This window comes from Passer montanus, unplaced genomic scaffold, assembly GCF_014805655.1.
Source record: "Passer montanus isolate IOZ18808 unplaced genomic scaffold, ASM1480565v1 scaffold5, whole genome shotgun sequence".
NCBI classification, from domain to species: Eukaryota; Metazoa; Chordata; class Aves; order Passeriformes; family Passeridae; genus Passer; species Passer montanus.
The window spans coordinates 13,847,798-13,863,207 of NW_024369929.1; positions in this window are offsets into that span (position 1 = coordinate 13,847,798).

Below are 15,410 nucleotides of genomic sequence, written 5' to 3' on the forward strand. Positions count from 1 at the left end.
GATTTGGCCAAGGCATTCTTAATTAAAAAAAAAAACAAACAAAAAACCAGAAGAAGTGATAGCACAGAAAACTCAGTTTTGGGACTGTGTTACCAAAAATATGTCCAATGTAGCAAGTGTGATAGTTGTGGAAATTCTTATTATTTGTGTCCTGATACCTATATTAGGTAGTTCTCACTTTTCTCTCTCTAAAATTTAGAACAGTAGCTGGTTGAAAAGTGCAAGTCAGTAGCTGATTACTGTGAGAATGTACAGAATATTTGATGTTTTTAACAGCAGTGAGGTAGATGAGTGAAGCAAGAAAATTAATGAATTTGAACCCTTTGAAAAATTTATTCTGTGTGTTTCATTGATTTTGAGAAAAAAAAAGTAAGACTGTATTCATGCCGGTGTAAGTCTGAAGTAATTGCACTAAAAGAACAACCTGCAGATGATTTAAATTAAGTATAAAAAGAATTACAATCTAGTCCCATATTATTTGGGAAGATTTCAATTAGTCTGTTTCCTTTGTCAGCTTGACTCTTCAAACCACTACATTTTTTTTTTCTCTTTTTCAGGTTTTGTAATTGTTTTTATTTTTTTTTTTAGTTACATGCAGTAAAATATTCTTCTTTGCATATTTAAGTATGAAGAATAAAAATAAGAACATAGTAGTTTTGACTGTGGAGAAGTTTTTAAAAACCAGTCAAGTGCCCCAATGGCAGAAGAAGAATATGACAAAGCTGGCAAATCTGAAGCCCCTCAAGGGGAACAAAAATAAAGTTGAAGTTACTCCAGCTGCAAAGCCTGATCCCAGAAAACTGGGGCAGTATATTCCTTAAGCTCCTTGGACTGACCAAAGCAACTTGAGATTTATTGTTTTGAACTCTGGCTCTCCTAGCTTGCTTCTGTGTCCCTGCCTGGGTGAAGGAGGCCGTGGCCATAAATCTGACCTTGCTCAGGATGCAGTGTGTCCCAAAGCTTGCCCTGCCCAGCCGGGATTTGTGTCCTGGCGCTGCCTCCCCGCGCTCCCGGCTGCCGAGGAGCCTCGCTGGGGATGGCTTGTGTGTAAACAAGGAATTTGGCAGGAGCTCAATCCCTTTCAGCAAAGTTTTCATGATATATTATTACCCATAAGGGAACTTCACTTCCTTTACTAGAACAGTGCAGCATCTCATTTTATTCAGTTCTTGTCTTCCCTCTGTCCTCTCTCTCTCTCTTATCATTTTCATATGCTGTTGTCTATCAGCTTTCATGGGAAGATTGCTGTTTCAGAAGATTAAGATGAATCTAATTTTATGTTTCAAATCCACATAAAACACGGATAGTTATGGAAGCTTGGACTCATTGTGACAGCAAATTCAGCCTCGAATGCCCTGCAGGGAATTATGTCTTAACATGTTGTATCTCTTTTTCAATGCCTGCAAGGCTATTTCTTCATCACCATGTAAACTGCATGGTGGGGAATGCCAACAAAAAATAAGATGCAGTGGAAGATAAAAATTCAGTGTAAATAAGGTGTAAGATAGACAGTAAGCTACAAATGGCTTGTTCTATTTAAACATACTGGGTGGAAAAGAGAAAGAGGGGCACATTTCTGATTATCTCACAAACTAAAAAAAATCTATTTAATATTTGTTGACAGTATCAGTAATATGCATTGGAATTCAGCTCACTGGCCTCTGATGCAGTTAAAAAACATACAAAAAAATACACAACATAAACCAGCGTTATATTTGTACGTGACGGTAAATGTTTGTTTCTAGCACAATTCCCTTTGGGAAGAGGTGGGGGATGGGGGGTGGTATGTGATTCTGCTTTTTCATTTGCAGCAATCACTAATTTCAGATGAGTTGTTAGACCACACGCGAGTAATTTTCCTAAACAATGGCTTCAATTAGTGGTCAGATCCAGCTTGTTGGTGTTTTACCCTGGTCTGTACAATAGACATTTTGCAGATGTCATGCAGTGTTCTTCCAACAGCTGTGTGAGATTTCCTTCTGAAGAAAGTGTTCAGCAAAGGGAAGTTGGGGGGCCCATTTGCAGAGATGCAGGCCTGTGTTTGAATGTTTAATTACAGAGATTGCAGGCAGGGCTGCTGCTGCCTGCCACCACTTAGCACTTACACAGAGGGCTGAGTGAGGAGTGGGGTAATGTATTTGAGAACATGTTTGTTAAGACCAACTTGTAATTAATTTTGGCTGTCATTATTTGTAAAGCTGGATGGGATTCTTCCCCACATGTGCACCAGAGGAAAGAAAAAGGAGTTTTCATCCCCAAAAGAAAATGTATCTTTTGATTTTAGTGAAAGCAGTTGTTTTAAAAAATATTAAGAAGATGTTGTTAAATATGTTAACCAAACCTAACTATATAAAATCATCTTTTTCACAAATATTTTACAGTTGGTTATTGACTTCTTTGGGAAAAAGTAAAGATCACTTGAGTCAGAACTTCAGCACAGAGCAGTGCAAATCCAGGAAATATGAAAACATTTAGGCAGGATCCCTGACTGTATGAATGGGGGAGGTGTGGCTTATTAATATGGATCTATGTATTTATGCTTGAATTAGTGTATTTGAGAGAACAAATGACTTTGTGCTGGACAGGCTATATACACAAAATTACTTCTCTTGTGACAAGAGAAAATGGAACATAAAATCTAATAGACAATAAATCTGGTTTATATCTTCCTGTCTCTTTAATCAGGAAAGAATCTGGCTATTTTTAACTATAGGGTCCAATTATAAAGTGAAATGTAATGTTCTTTCTTTATCAAAAGTGTCAGGAAAATATTTTAAGGGTCAAATCCTTAGCCAGTATAAATTAGGAGAGTGTGCTGATTTGTACCAGCTGAAAATCTGACTTTACATGTCCTTAAATTTTCAGCTTTATCTAGCTCCTGAAGTGTGTGTGTGCACATGCATCTCTCAGAAAGACTTGCTTTTTTCTGATTATCAGCTTATTGTTTGGAGGCAGTAGATTGTAAAATACACTTCCAAAATGTCTCATGGATGCGTTTTGTCAAATTTATTGATGTGAGTAGTGTTGAAAATGATGTTAAAACTCATGGGTCCACAGACGTTGATAGAGCTATTGATTAAGCAAGTGTAAATTTAAAAATAATTTGGCAACTTGGTTACTGGATCATGGAAAAGTAGAGAGGAAGGGACTTGGAGAAGGGGAACATGGCATCAGAAGAAAGCCCCAAACAGGTACATTGTGCTTGCTCTAGAGCTTTGGTTGTCACTGACTCTTGGGTAGCAAGGGAAAAATATGTGGTTAAGCATTATTTTAGTTAATAAAGATTTAAGGCAAGCAGCTGAGTCTGCTAAGTGATGTGTGCATTCATAATAATTTTAAAAAGCTGTTAAAAATACATAGATATCGAACTCTAAATATCTCCTTCCTCTGTAGCCTTATCACAGCGTGCTGCAATCGGATGTGTCAGATATTATGGTCTGAGCAGCGCTGATAAGCTCAGTTCTTCCATGTGAATTCTCCAAAAACACAGAGGAGAGAACAGAAGCTTGGTTGAGTCACTTGGTAGTGCTTTCCTCTGCCTCAGCAGAGGGCCAAAACACAGGATGACTGTTTGCAGCTGGAGGCATTTTTATTCTAAGATGAAATGCCTGTGTGCTGGTGGTTATTAATGAATCCCCAACACTCTTCCTGAGAGCCTCAGCACCATCTCTGTCCCACCAGGTAACCTGTGCTCCTCTGGAAAGCTCCCTCTCCCTTCCTGAGGGCACAGCTTTGCAGATGCTGGCATCAGGGCAATCTCATTAGCAGGCCCACGCCTTTGAAATTGGCTCCCTGTGTAGGTACACCTAGGTGTGAATCTCATCATCAGCTGAGCTCTGGGAGCTGGCTCTCCCTGCAGCCCGGATCAGGAGGGTTGGTGTGCTTTCCATCTCCTGAGGACAATGACAATTCGGGTCCCAGTCCAGGCAGCTCGGTGCCACAGTGATGAGTGCCCTGCATTTAGCCATTGCTGTAATAGCAGCAATTGTTTTCATTATGCCTTCTGAATTTTCAGTAATGACAAGAGCTGGAACATCTCAAGGCTGACCCCGTTCTCGTGGTTTCCTGACCACATGTCTTTGGGACAGGCCCAGCTGAGGTCCTGCTGCCTCTGAAAATTTGCCTCGTTAATTAACAGGGTTCAAAACAGTTGGCTGGTGTTTTGGTGCTTTGTTTAAGGAGGTAAGAACTGGGAAGAAAATAATGTTATTTGCTACTGGAAAAATTTGCTACACCCTTTCAGTGTTGTTGAAGGGTATAATTCAAAGGACCAGCAGAAATCCTTTGTTTCAGTAACTGCTTTATCACACCACTATAACTTTCTATAAGTATTTGCAGATGTACAGGTACACTCTCTGTAGAAATCATGCCGGCTATAAGGAATTTTTCTAAAAGAGATGAAAAATAATAAACATTCTGGGGTAACTTCATCTGCAAATATGAGTTATTTACAGATGAGCTTATTTTATAATTCAGTTGGCCCACCCATAACTTCAGCTACATTTTTGTATGAATCCAAGAAATTAACTCTCTTCTAAAAAATACTCCCATTTTTCCTAGCCCAGCCTACACACACTCTTACAGAACACCATTAGTAGTGTTCTATATATGCAAAGACAGGATATGGGTTTTTTCCATACTTTTAGCTAGTGCCACTTAAAGTTTTGTAGATGGAGCCGGAGCCATGGTGTCTAGGAGGCCAAGCATTCTGACAGGCTTGCTTAAGTGCAGCAATTCAGGTTTCATAACTAGCTACCCAAGGGGACTGTGTACTAACAGCATCCTCCTATATTGGTTCTGTATGTTGGGAAAGTCACAGGAAGTCGAAATGAAATCGCCAAATACCCCCGGGCCTCAGACCTATATGGTGGCATCACTGCTGAAAAATAATAAAAATGATACTAAAACATACTATCCCCAGTGAACTAAATAGTCAATAAAGAACAGGATCTGTGCAGAATTGATTGTATTCATAGTGAGATTTTGGCTGCTTATAGTATCAATTAGAGTTGTATTAATAGGTACAATTCTGACTTTACGCTGGCATTAATTTTAATGATGAAGATTATCAGTCAAAAAGTAAAGCAAAGATATTTGCTGTAATGTTTTCATAGTCTGGACCTTCCATAAGTTAATACAGTGCACTCTTTTGGATTGTGTGCTTGGAAACAATCCTGCAGTTTGTCTCAGAGTCTAAAAGTCACTTTTTAAACAACAGAAGTTAGCAAGGCACTGTGGTGACTCTGGTCTGCAGGAATGGGCTGTTCCTTCCATGGAAACTGCTGTTGTTTGCACGTAAAACAGCATAAACAAGGTATTCCAGATATAGATGTGTGTGCGTGTGTATTGGAAAGGGCAGGTGCAAACTTTACTGGAGAAAAGGTGGGTGCATGGGGGTATCAGACTTAATTCAGGAGGACTGCAATGCTCTTGGATTTATGGTGTGTGGAAGTCAAATCTATGTACACTTAATAGATTAAAACAAAGAATGTGCCGTGTAGGGAAACTTCCTCACTAAATAAATTCTGGCCCTGGACTACAATCTGTTGTGCTGTGTCCTAAAAGCCCCTAAAGAATCAGTCCAGTGGTTCATGTGTGGCACTGAGTGTGACCAGATGGGCTCCAGACCGTGCCTGGCTCTGCACACCCACTCAGGCCACGGCCTCACCTTCACCAGTGCAGCTTCACCTGCACAGACTGAGTAGGAGAAGGGCAGGAATAAGTTGCGTTGCCTATCTGTGACACAGGTTACTTCCTGTGAAGAACTGGGATAGTTTTATTGACCTTGGCTGCAGGATTGGAAAAAGAGTCGATGACAGAATCTGTCCTTATGTGAGGAGACTAACAGTATGGTTTGGCTATTTTTTTGATTTTCAGGGAGGAAGCTGTGAGTTTTTGAACTTTTGAAATTGATGCATGGTAAATTCTCAGCTGAAAATGGTCTTTAAAAAAAATAAATTGAAATGCATTAGGACACTGCAGTCAGCTCCCCTCCCAATGAGCTCCAGTGAAAAAAGCTCTGCTTTAACCCCCTGCACGGGGTTTTTCAAGCCAGATATTATGACAGAAGAAAACAGGAGGTTATTTTAATGAAATGGGAATAGAAGAGAATGGAGTTTGGTTTCAGATGTTGTATGTATTGTGAGTCATCCCAATGCTTTTATGTTAGATTCCTGAGTTACACCAATCAATGAAATTGGCCTGTGCTTTTCTCTCCCTTTCTTCATTTAAATGTCAAAGTGAAATTCAAAGGCTTGTGCAGAACTACTCGAGTCATTCAGAAGATCACTGCCCCACTGGGGATTCTCTTTGTTTCAGCACTTGAACACTATTGGTTTTATTATCTCCATTCAGGTTTTGTGATTATTCTCATCCATAGCCTCCTAACAGCCATTAGACATGCAGACAGAAAGAGAGTTCTGCCTTTGCATTGCATGAATAAATATAAATACTATTTTGTGACTTGCCAACAATATCTGCTAGTGATGCAATGTCATAGAACATTCTGGGTACTAACAGCCCCATTTGTGAGATATTAAGCCCCCTTCATTCCTCTTGGATGCACTGGCATTAACAGTTCCCAAGACCAGATGGTTTTTCACTACACTGGAAGATGCAGAGGAACAATAATAATGATGATCACTGAAGTTACAAAGTATTTTAGCTCAGCTGCACAACAGCCACTAATTACTGCAGCTCTAAAGTCGCTCAAGGTGAGGTTCCACCTTACAAATCTTTTGATGGTTCAAGTCACAGTTGGTCTTTTTTGGATGCTGGATGGTCTTTATGAGCCAGTGCATAGCAGGAAGAGCAGCAGGGAGAGCAGGGTAGAATTCTCTTAAACCAGCTCTTCCATTGAATCATTCTTAGCAAGGAAATGGAGAAGAAATTCAGTGCCTAATTAGAAAGGCCTTGAATGCACTTGAAGATGCAAGTTTTTATGGTTGGGGATTTGTTTGTTTTGTTTGGTTGGGTTTTTTTAAATAGTACAGATTTGGAATTGTACACATATCATGGTCTGTGATATCTTCTCATTACAACCTGATTTACAGTCTGCTGAAGTTATGCAGAAGTTGTTCCTTACCTACATTATGGACTGGAGGAACTGCATAGCCTATTGAGAAGGAATTAAGAGCTTGTTATGCCAGCGATAAGGCCCCACAACTCAAAGTAAATTAAAGTATCATTGCATTTTTTCATAAAGTTAGGGCAATACTTTTAATGATGAGGTAGATGCATGTGCAAGTCTGAGCCACTTCAGCTGCTGCTGGTGGTTTCTACTTGTGGTTTGTGTTGAAGCAGGTGGGGAGGAATGAAAGACTGCTTTGTGTTCAGAATGTAAAGCAGACTTGCTTCTGGTTCTTCTCTGGCACTGGTGTGGCATCGTCTGGGTGGTCTTCCCATTGTTCACCCCTGTCATATCAGATCACCTGTAAGAGAAATCCTTTAATTGGTTTGCAGTTGTGTTTGAGACAGATGAGCCTGGCAGGAGAAAATGTAGGCAGCGGTGCTGAGTTTTGAATTTGACTCTCAGAATCTGTGTTATGTTTTCCCTGAAGTGAAACCTGGTTTTCAGGTTTGGAGCTGCTGGGAAAACCCTGTCTCCTGCACATTCAGCCTCCAGTTAAACAAAAACTTCAGTAGAACATAGAAGTTGTGAGTAGGATGGAAATTATCAAGTCAATGGGGAAAGTGTGGTGCAGGAACAGAAAACAGACTGCTGAGCTGACTTAGACATATCGTGTGTCATTTAAACAGATATCTCTGGTTTCTAACTCGGTCTGTTTCAGACAGGATTTAATGTTGTCCAGACTAGATAAGTAGTGGTGGTGTTCAGTTGTAGGCAACTGATGGCTTCAGTTTGTGTTTTTGACTAGGGGTAGTCTCTGGTTTTGTTCTGGCAGGAAGAACAGACATTGCAGGGCAGGTCTGGAACTGGAAAGGACATTCTCTTTGCTCCTGGCAGGGAGTGGAAAAACAAAGTTAATGTTCCACCCCATTTTTAAACCCTGTTTTCTATTATATGGCTGAACTGTAGACAGAGATTTGCCTCTCTCTCAGTATGTTGTGATGTGAATAAAAGCCGTATGGATTTTGAGCAACAATGGGAACTTTGGAAGGAAGCACTTAGCAATAGTGAAAATTCCAGTTGTATGTTGCAGTGCGTGCTCAGTTTTTTAAACCAATGTGTTATAGTCCATTCAGTGTTAACCTAAATGGAGAAAAGTGTTGCAGCAGATACAGCTATCACTTATTTTGGTATTTCCACTTGAAATTTGCTTGGTAATATCAATCTGCAATACAACAGTCATTAACCCTCATTAACCCTATAGAAGTATGATCAAGACAGGTGCTCCCAATAGGACAAATGGAAGAGAGGTCTTATGCAGTAGACCATGAAGTAAGTTGAAAATTATCTCCAAATAAGTCTTAAAGATGAAACTAAATGAAAAAGCACAATAAAATAAGGAAGGCATGGTCGTGCTGAGACAAGCAGTAATTTATTAATGTTTGTCTGCAGAAAAGTAAAGAAACTCTGCATATCTGTTTTGCTTAATTATCTGGTTGACCTCAGTGAAAAGAAAAGCTGAAGTTAAATGCATAACATTTCTCTTTACAGTGCTTTTTCTCAGTTCCTTTCTTATGAGTACCCATGTGGTTTCTCTGCTTCTGAGCAGAGTGATAGCTCCAGTCATTTTAATAACCTCTGAGAAAGTGCTTCAGGACATATTTGCAGAGCTGAGGTTGCCATGCCACAGCCTTGTCTCCTTACCATGCTCCAGATATTGAACCTTCCCGTAACTACAATTACAACATAAACCACAAAATGTAGATTTACAGATTGTTTCAACAACACCCATTCAAATTTACTTATATTTACACTAGAAAAATTAGGGTAAGTGCTATTGTGACCAGAGACAGAGACCAAGATCAATAACCAACCAATTCTTGGCTAATAAAGCACTTCTCTAAGGTCTATGGTTGCTTTATTCTGACTTTGAGGTTGGCCTCTAATGTCTTATCCATTGACTTTTCCCGTAAATATGTCTAATAGAGACCAAGCTGAACCCTGAGACAAAAAGATACACTCTGTTTGGTAAGAATTGCTAATTAACTTGGTATGTAAAATCCGTAGCTACTCTCTGCTTTTAGCTGGTCTTTGGTGGCAAATATGAATCTGTAGCACAGGTATAAAAGTCAAAAATTAATTCTAAATATATAGGCAGGGGTTTTACTAAAGTGACAAGGAGTTCAAATCTACTTGTTTCTTATCTTTTCAGTATGAAAATCTTGTGCAGTAAGGAGAATGCTGCAGAACACATTTGAGGTGGTGTAACAGGATATCTCTGTCATGGGCTCTGGTCATATATATTTTACATACATCGATTAAAAGATAAAAGGCTTTTGTTTTGCTTTGTTTTTGACAAGAGAAGCGAGTTAGCATTGTCTTGCTTGTGCTAATCCATAGGAGCTATTAAATTAAAATTTAGGGCCTGGGTTTTTGCTGTGTTGCTGCTCCAAGCCCCATCCAACCTGGCCTTGAACACTTCTATGGACGGGGCAGCCACAGCTTCTCTAGGCAACCTGTGCCAGGGCCTCACCATCCTCACAGGGAAGAATTTTTTCTTTACATCTGATCTTTATATGTGAATTTCTTATTATATCTACCCTTTTTTCAGTTTAAAGCCATTCCACCGATGTGGAGTGTGTTCATTGGAGCTGTTGGAGTAAAGAAAGGACAAACTCCAGCTGTTCTTGCTTTTGGTCTGGAAACAGTGGAAGAAAAAAACAAAGGTTATGACCAGAAAGGTGCAAATTTCTGTGGCAATGGCCTAGTCTGATGGGATATTTCATCTGAAGTAGGCTGCACTTAAGTGATTGTGAGTTTTGCATCAGAAAACAGGCAAGCACCCCTTTGAAAGGTGGGTGGTGACACCATATGAGTGGGTAAAGCTGGTGAGGTTCCATCAGCAACACTGATGGGTTACAGCAGCAAATCAGGTTCCTCTTACTGAAAATGTTAAATAGTACAGAAGAAAAATCATTGTCTAGTTCAGATTCTCAGGGTCTGCTGTGAATATGTTAGAGCATCTCTAAGTCCTCTTGACATTAGGGCTAGGAGAATGTACCTGTCCAGCCTGCTTTCCCACCTCTGTGGGACTGGCAGATGAATTAAGACATGCTGCTGTGGTTATCTATCTGATCTAGACAGGAGAGCTGTCTAGATGAACTCAGCTTTGTAAGGGAAATGGGTGACTTTGTGAGGTTAAACCACTGGTTTTACTTTAATCCTTGTTTGGAGGGTAAGCGTATCACAAAAGATAAATCATGCTACTTGTCAAGTACAGAATTTTGGTAGGGTGAGTTAGGAAGGTGGTTTTCTTTGGTGGTTCCTCATGGTGCACATGATGTGACAGCATTTTCAGGGATGGTTATATCCCCCACTATAGCCCTGTCAGAGCAGGGCTGTGCCTGCTATTGCAAACCCTCACATCCCCTGTATCTGCCTCTGGAGCATTTAAAGTTTGGACAAGGCCAGACAAAGAATGCTGATCCTTAGATCTGATGGAGTTTGGAAGCTGTTAAACTTCCAAACTGAGTCAAACTGAAGTCAGAGAAGATTACACAGCTCAGACTTGTGGGTCTGACCCAGTTGTCTTGGTTGTTGCTACTTTATCCAAGTGGATTCCACAGAGGAGGAGCAGCTGCTGGATGTTGCCTTCCAGGTGACAATATTCTATTCAAACATATGCATGTGAACCACTGAGAAGTGGTAGCTCATTCTTGCCATTTTCACTTGGAGTGTCACACACTTCCCAAGTGATGTGACTCTGTCAGAATTAGTCGTGCTTGCATGAGGAGATCTCTGTATTGTTACAGTGAACAAAGCAATTAATATGTCTTTAATTTACACCTAACAAAACAAAAAGCATGCATTTATTCCATATGACACGTAGACAAATTTTTCTTTAAAAACAAAGTTTCACGCTGTGAGTACAATTAGTGTAATTGTCAGCTCTTCTCTAAAAACAAATATGTATTAAGAGAAAAGCCAGTATTGTGCCCTCCTCTGGTGTGAAAATGAGACAATCAAAATCTATTGTAATTACCTCAGTGATATTATAATTAGCAACGATTAAGTTATTCCATGCTGTTTTATTCCTCTTGGCTACAATTAAAAAAGTATATATCTTTCTGTTGCACATTACCACTGATCATTTTACCTCCATACATGTCTCGTAAGTGGATAAATTAGAAGTAATTTTAAAGCACAACTCCGTTAAAACATATATCTTTCTATTTAACTGCTTTAACCCTTTGCAAGATCCCTACATCTTTTAACATCTGTGAAAAATAGCCTTGTTTGTTTGTTTTTAATACTCTGTGGGCCATTAAACCAAAGCCATAAAAATGTGGAGAGTACCCTACTTACTGGTAATAAATGATCTGGGTTCTCAAAAGTCACTATCCTCAGTGACAAACGAGTGATGCCAGAGATGTTTTGTGAGCAGGGACTCAGCATCACACCAAAATCCCTTTAGCATCTACATTCCTCCATCTGTACTCCCAGTGGGTTTCTGGTTGGGAGACATGCTTTGGGCAGCCCAAGGTCACATCTTTCAAATGTAATGATTTGCATTACTTTCAAGAAGAAGAAGGAAATACTAGAAAGAGTGTATCTCTATCTGATAGACCAAGTATGAGTAATTCTTAAACGTTTGCTGCTGCAGAAAGCTCAAGTTTAGCTTCATTTTCTTTCATGGTGGATTCATAGGTTGTCCTTATCCAAGGACTGAAGTACTCCCAACCCGTTTTTGATTTTTTTTTTTTTTTTTGTTTTTTTTCCCCTAAAAGAATCTGTTTCACCTTGTGAAAAAGAACAATGGATTAAGCAGGGAAAAGGCTGATTTTAGCCAATGTAGTATTTCAAGCCTTCAGGTGTAACAGAGACCAGTATTGTCAAAAGGTAGTTTCTGTATTTTACCATAAATGTTTAGAAGATAATCCACAAGCATCTGTGTCCCAATCATCAAAGCAAAGGCACTCACAACTCAAAGATGAATGCAACTGATTTCAGAACTGCTGCAAAATATCCAAATTTGGTGCCCAAGAAGAGGAGAGCAGATTGTTAAATCAGACAGGAAAAAGCATCAGCCAGTTTTACAACAGATATTAAAAACCCAAAAATAACCTCCCCAAAATTGAGCCACAGTGAATGAATAATTGCATTGCTGACCAAAAAGAAGCAGCAAAATAGGTGAAGAACTGTATGATCTGTAGATCTCATGTATCAGCTCTAGGAGGAAGTTCTCAGTTCTTTTGAAACTCCCTGTCCTCTTTGCATCCCCAGTACCTTACAAGAGTTAGTTTTCAATCCTGATGCTATCAGACTTGAAATCTCCTTCTCTCACTGATCATCCAGTCTAGCAGTGCTTATTTTGGCACCACTCCAGGACTAAACATGGCAAGTCCTGGACCTTGGACCAGTGTAATTTTCATTCCCTGCTAAGTGCCTACATTTTTAACCACACAGAGGCAGAGCTCTGAGCCTCAGGCTTCCTTTGTGTGCGTGTCAGTGATGTTAATAATGTCTCTATTGGTATCTTGTCTCTGAAGTGAACTCCTAAGGCTTTCATTTTGTGAGTGGAAATCCTTTCTAAAAACGATTCCATCTCTGACTCTGTGTGGGGTGCTGCAATCTAGTCTCATTAGAGGCAGAGAAAGCTCTTAGGCCAGCAATGGAAAGACAACAGGAAACTTTATTTCATCCAACTTTACCCCCAAAATTAATCTATGGTTCACTTTTTTATTTTAGTCATTAAGTGTCTGCGTTTCAGATCTCATACTAAAAGGTCCCTGTCCTGAGGTTCAAACTCCTTTTTTGTGGGAGTTAATGATGTTATTCACCTTGCAGGTTGATAGTGCTAGAGAGCTATTCTGAATATATTGGGGAGCTGCTACTGAATTCCAGAGTACTACTAATCCCTCCTTTTCACATTGGTGAGGGGAAGTGTGTCCTAAATGAGAGCTTCTGGCTGAGCCTGGGGGAAGCGTTTACACAGTGCATTGAACCAGCCACAACACCTGTGAGAGCAGAGGATGCAGTTTAGTTCCTGCTGCAGCTGACTGATTCTTCTTTTAGCTTGCAACTCATTCTTTCATCTCTGCATTTTCTATTCAGAATAGTTGGGGATATTTTCAGAAATGTGTGCACCATGCATAGGAGAAGACACAAGTAAGTAAAATAGAGTGTAGATGTCTCCAACAGTGGAGCATGTGTGTAATACTAATGATATTTATTTATGTAAAATGTTGGCTAAAAGTCTCCTCCTGTAAGTGACCAGCTTCAGAAGTGGCATGAGGTAGTTGCAAAGCACCTGGATACTGTAGGGAGCTTGTCAATGCCTTCATTTATGTTTCATTTCCCTCACAAATATGCTTATTCTTGACTAGGTTTGAATGCCTTGTCTTCAAGGCATTCCTGCTCCCTCAGATGCTCCTTAGACACTCCTGTATTGGTATGATTTTGAGTTTTAAATGCTACTTATTTTTTTACATACTGAGCACTCATTCAAGATCAAGATTGTGCAGGAGAAAAACGTAGCTCTGGAGTCTGAATGTTCCTGATTTTGAGAGGTTTTAAAGGCTTCTCTGCGTGTAGCCAGATGTGCATGTGCTGGGCAGAGTTATTTATACGCACCATGGAGCAGCAGTGCTTCATTACTGGCCTTATGAAGATTGCCTCGTAAAAGAGCTTGGCAATGGGGTTATCAAAGTTAATGCTACATGAAAAATAGTGATTCTTACCAGTCTGCTGCAAGTGGAACATGTCCTAGTGTTGTCGTGTGTATGGCAGTCATTTTCATTCCTGGCTTTTGGGTTTGCCTGACCTTGGGAGTACCACCAGCCCTGTTTGCAATAAGGGGTTGGTTCATTAGCGCCAACATTTCTCTCTGCCACTGTGTAAGCAGGTCTAACAAGAGTCAGTGGTGGCTGATTTCAGGTTGGGAATGTGCTGCATGGATGCAGAGGTGCTTACTCAGTGATACCATGCTGATGTTGACATGCAGAGCTAGCCGGATTTTCAGAGCTCATGGAAAGTCATCATCCTTATATTCTCTAAGGATTCTCTTTTCCCTTTAATGTGGAGGACTGAGTCTATGCCATCTTGCTGACAGTAATACAGAATTAGTAAGCTAATCCTGTTCCTCACTGATGATCAAAGGTAGGGCCTTGTAAAATGAGAAAAGAAAAATGCACAGACCAGAGTGACAAAAATAAACTGAGAATAACTCAGGTATTGTTCCTGTTGCTGGTGAAGTGCTCAGTGCCACGCTGACAATGAGGAGCAAAGCCAGAATGAGCACTTTCCTGTTAGCATGAATGTAGCCCATGTCGTTAGAGTACGGAAATGATTTTAAGTAGACAGAGCTGTGCTGCCTTTTGTACACAAGAAAGGCTAATCCCATTAAAAGTAATGGTCTGAGATTGCTCACTCCAAGTACTGTTAATGAGTTAAGTTTGCTCGGTGTGTAATGAGTGCTCCGTGTTCTTTATGTCCTCCTTGCTGGTGAACCGCATAGCAGGAGCTGTCACAAGCTTAATTATGAAAATTTCCATCAGTGAAAATATCATTTTAGAAAGCAGAGGTAAATAAATGGCATTTGTGGGTGTCATTGGGTGGAGCACAGAGGGCACTCTGTTCTCTTCAGTTTTCTGGTAGTTTTTGGAGAGCTCAAATTTAAGCCTGAGTTACTTAAATTTTCATAATGTCAGCCCTAAAAAGCCATGTGAGAAATTGCATTTCCGTGTAGGCGCAACTGCACAAACTCAGAGCAGGCCTCTTTTACAGTATAACCCAATTTTCCCTTAGCCTGTAAAGGATTTTGAAACCTGTGAGATTATTAACATCTGCTTTCTCCTTTCTTCCCTACCTGTTTGTGATCTTTCATGATCCCAACTGCAAAAATCCCAAATCGTGTTCCTGTCTCTATCCAGTAAATTTTGGCTTGGATGTAAACATCACTTGTATATCCATTTGGTTATCATGGCCACAGGGATTAAACTGGGCAAATTCTTCATGTGAGGCATTTGGCCAGCCCAGGGAAGATGCAGGACACACTTGCCACAGCATTTCATACATGTGGGCAGCCAGCAAGTGTTTGGAGGACCAGGTCCCAACTTAGACTGAGTCATTATGCAATATTTTTTTTCCACAACATGAAAATAATTATATTGATTAAGGCACCTTGGAAGGGACAGAAAAGCATCTTATGCATATGCAGGAGGGTAACAGTTTAGAGTTTTCTATCTTTTTGCTATTGAACAGGAGTGTTTGATCAGCGATACAAATGCTGCTTGGCAAGCAATGTTGACTGCATCAGACAACATATGGTTCTAGAGTACAC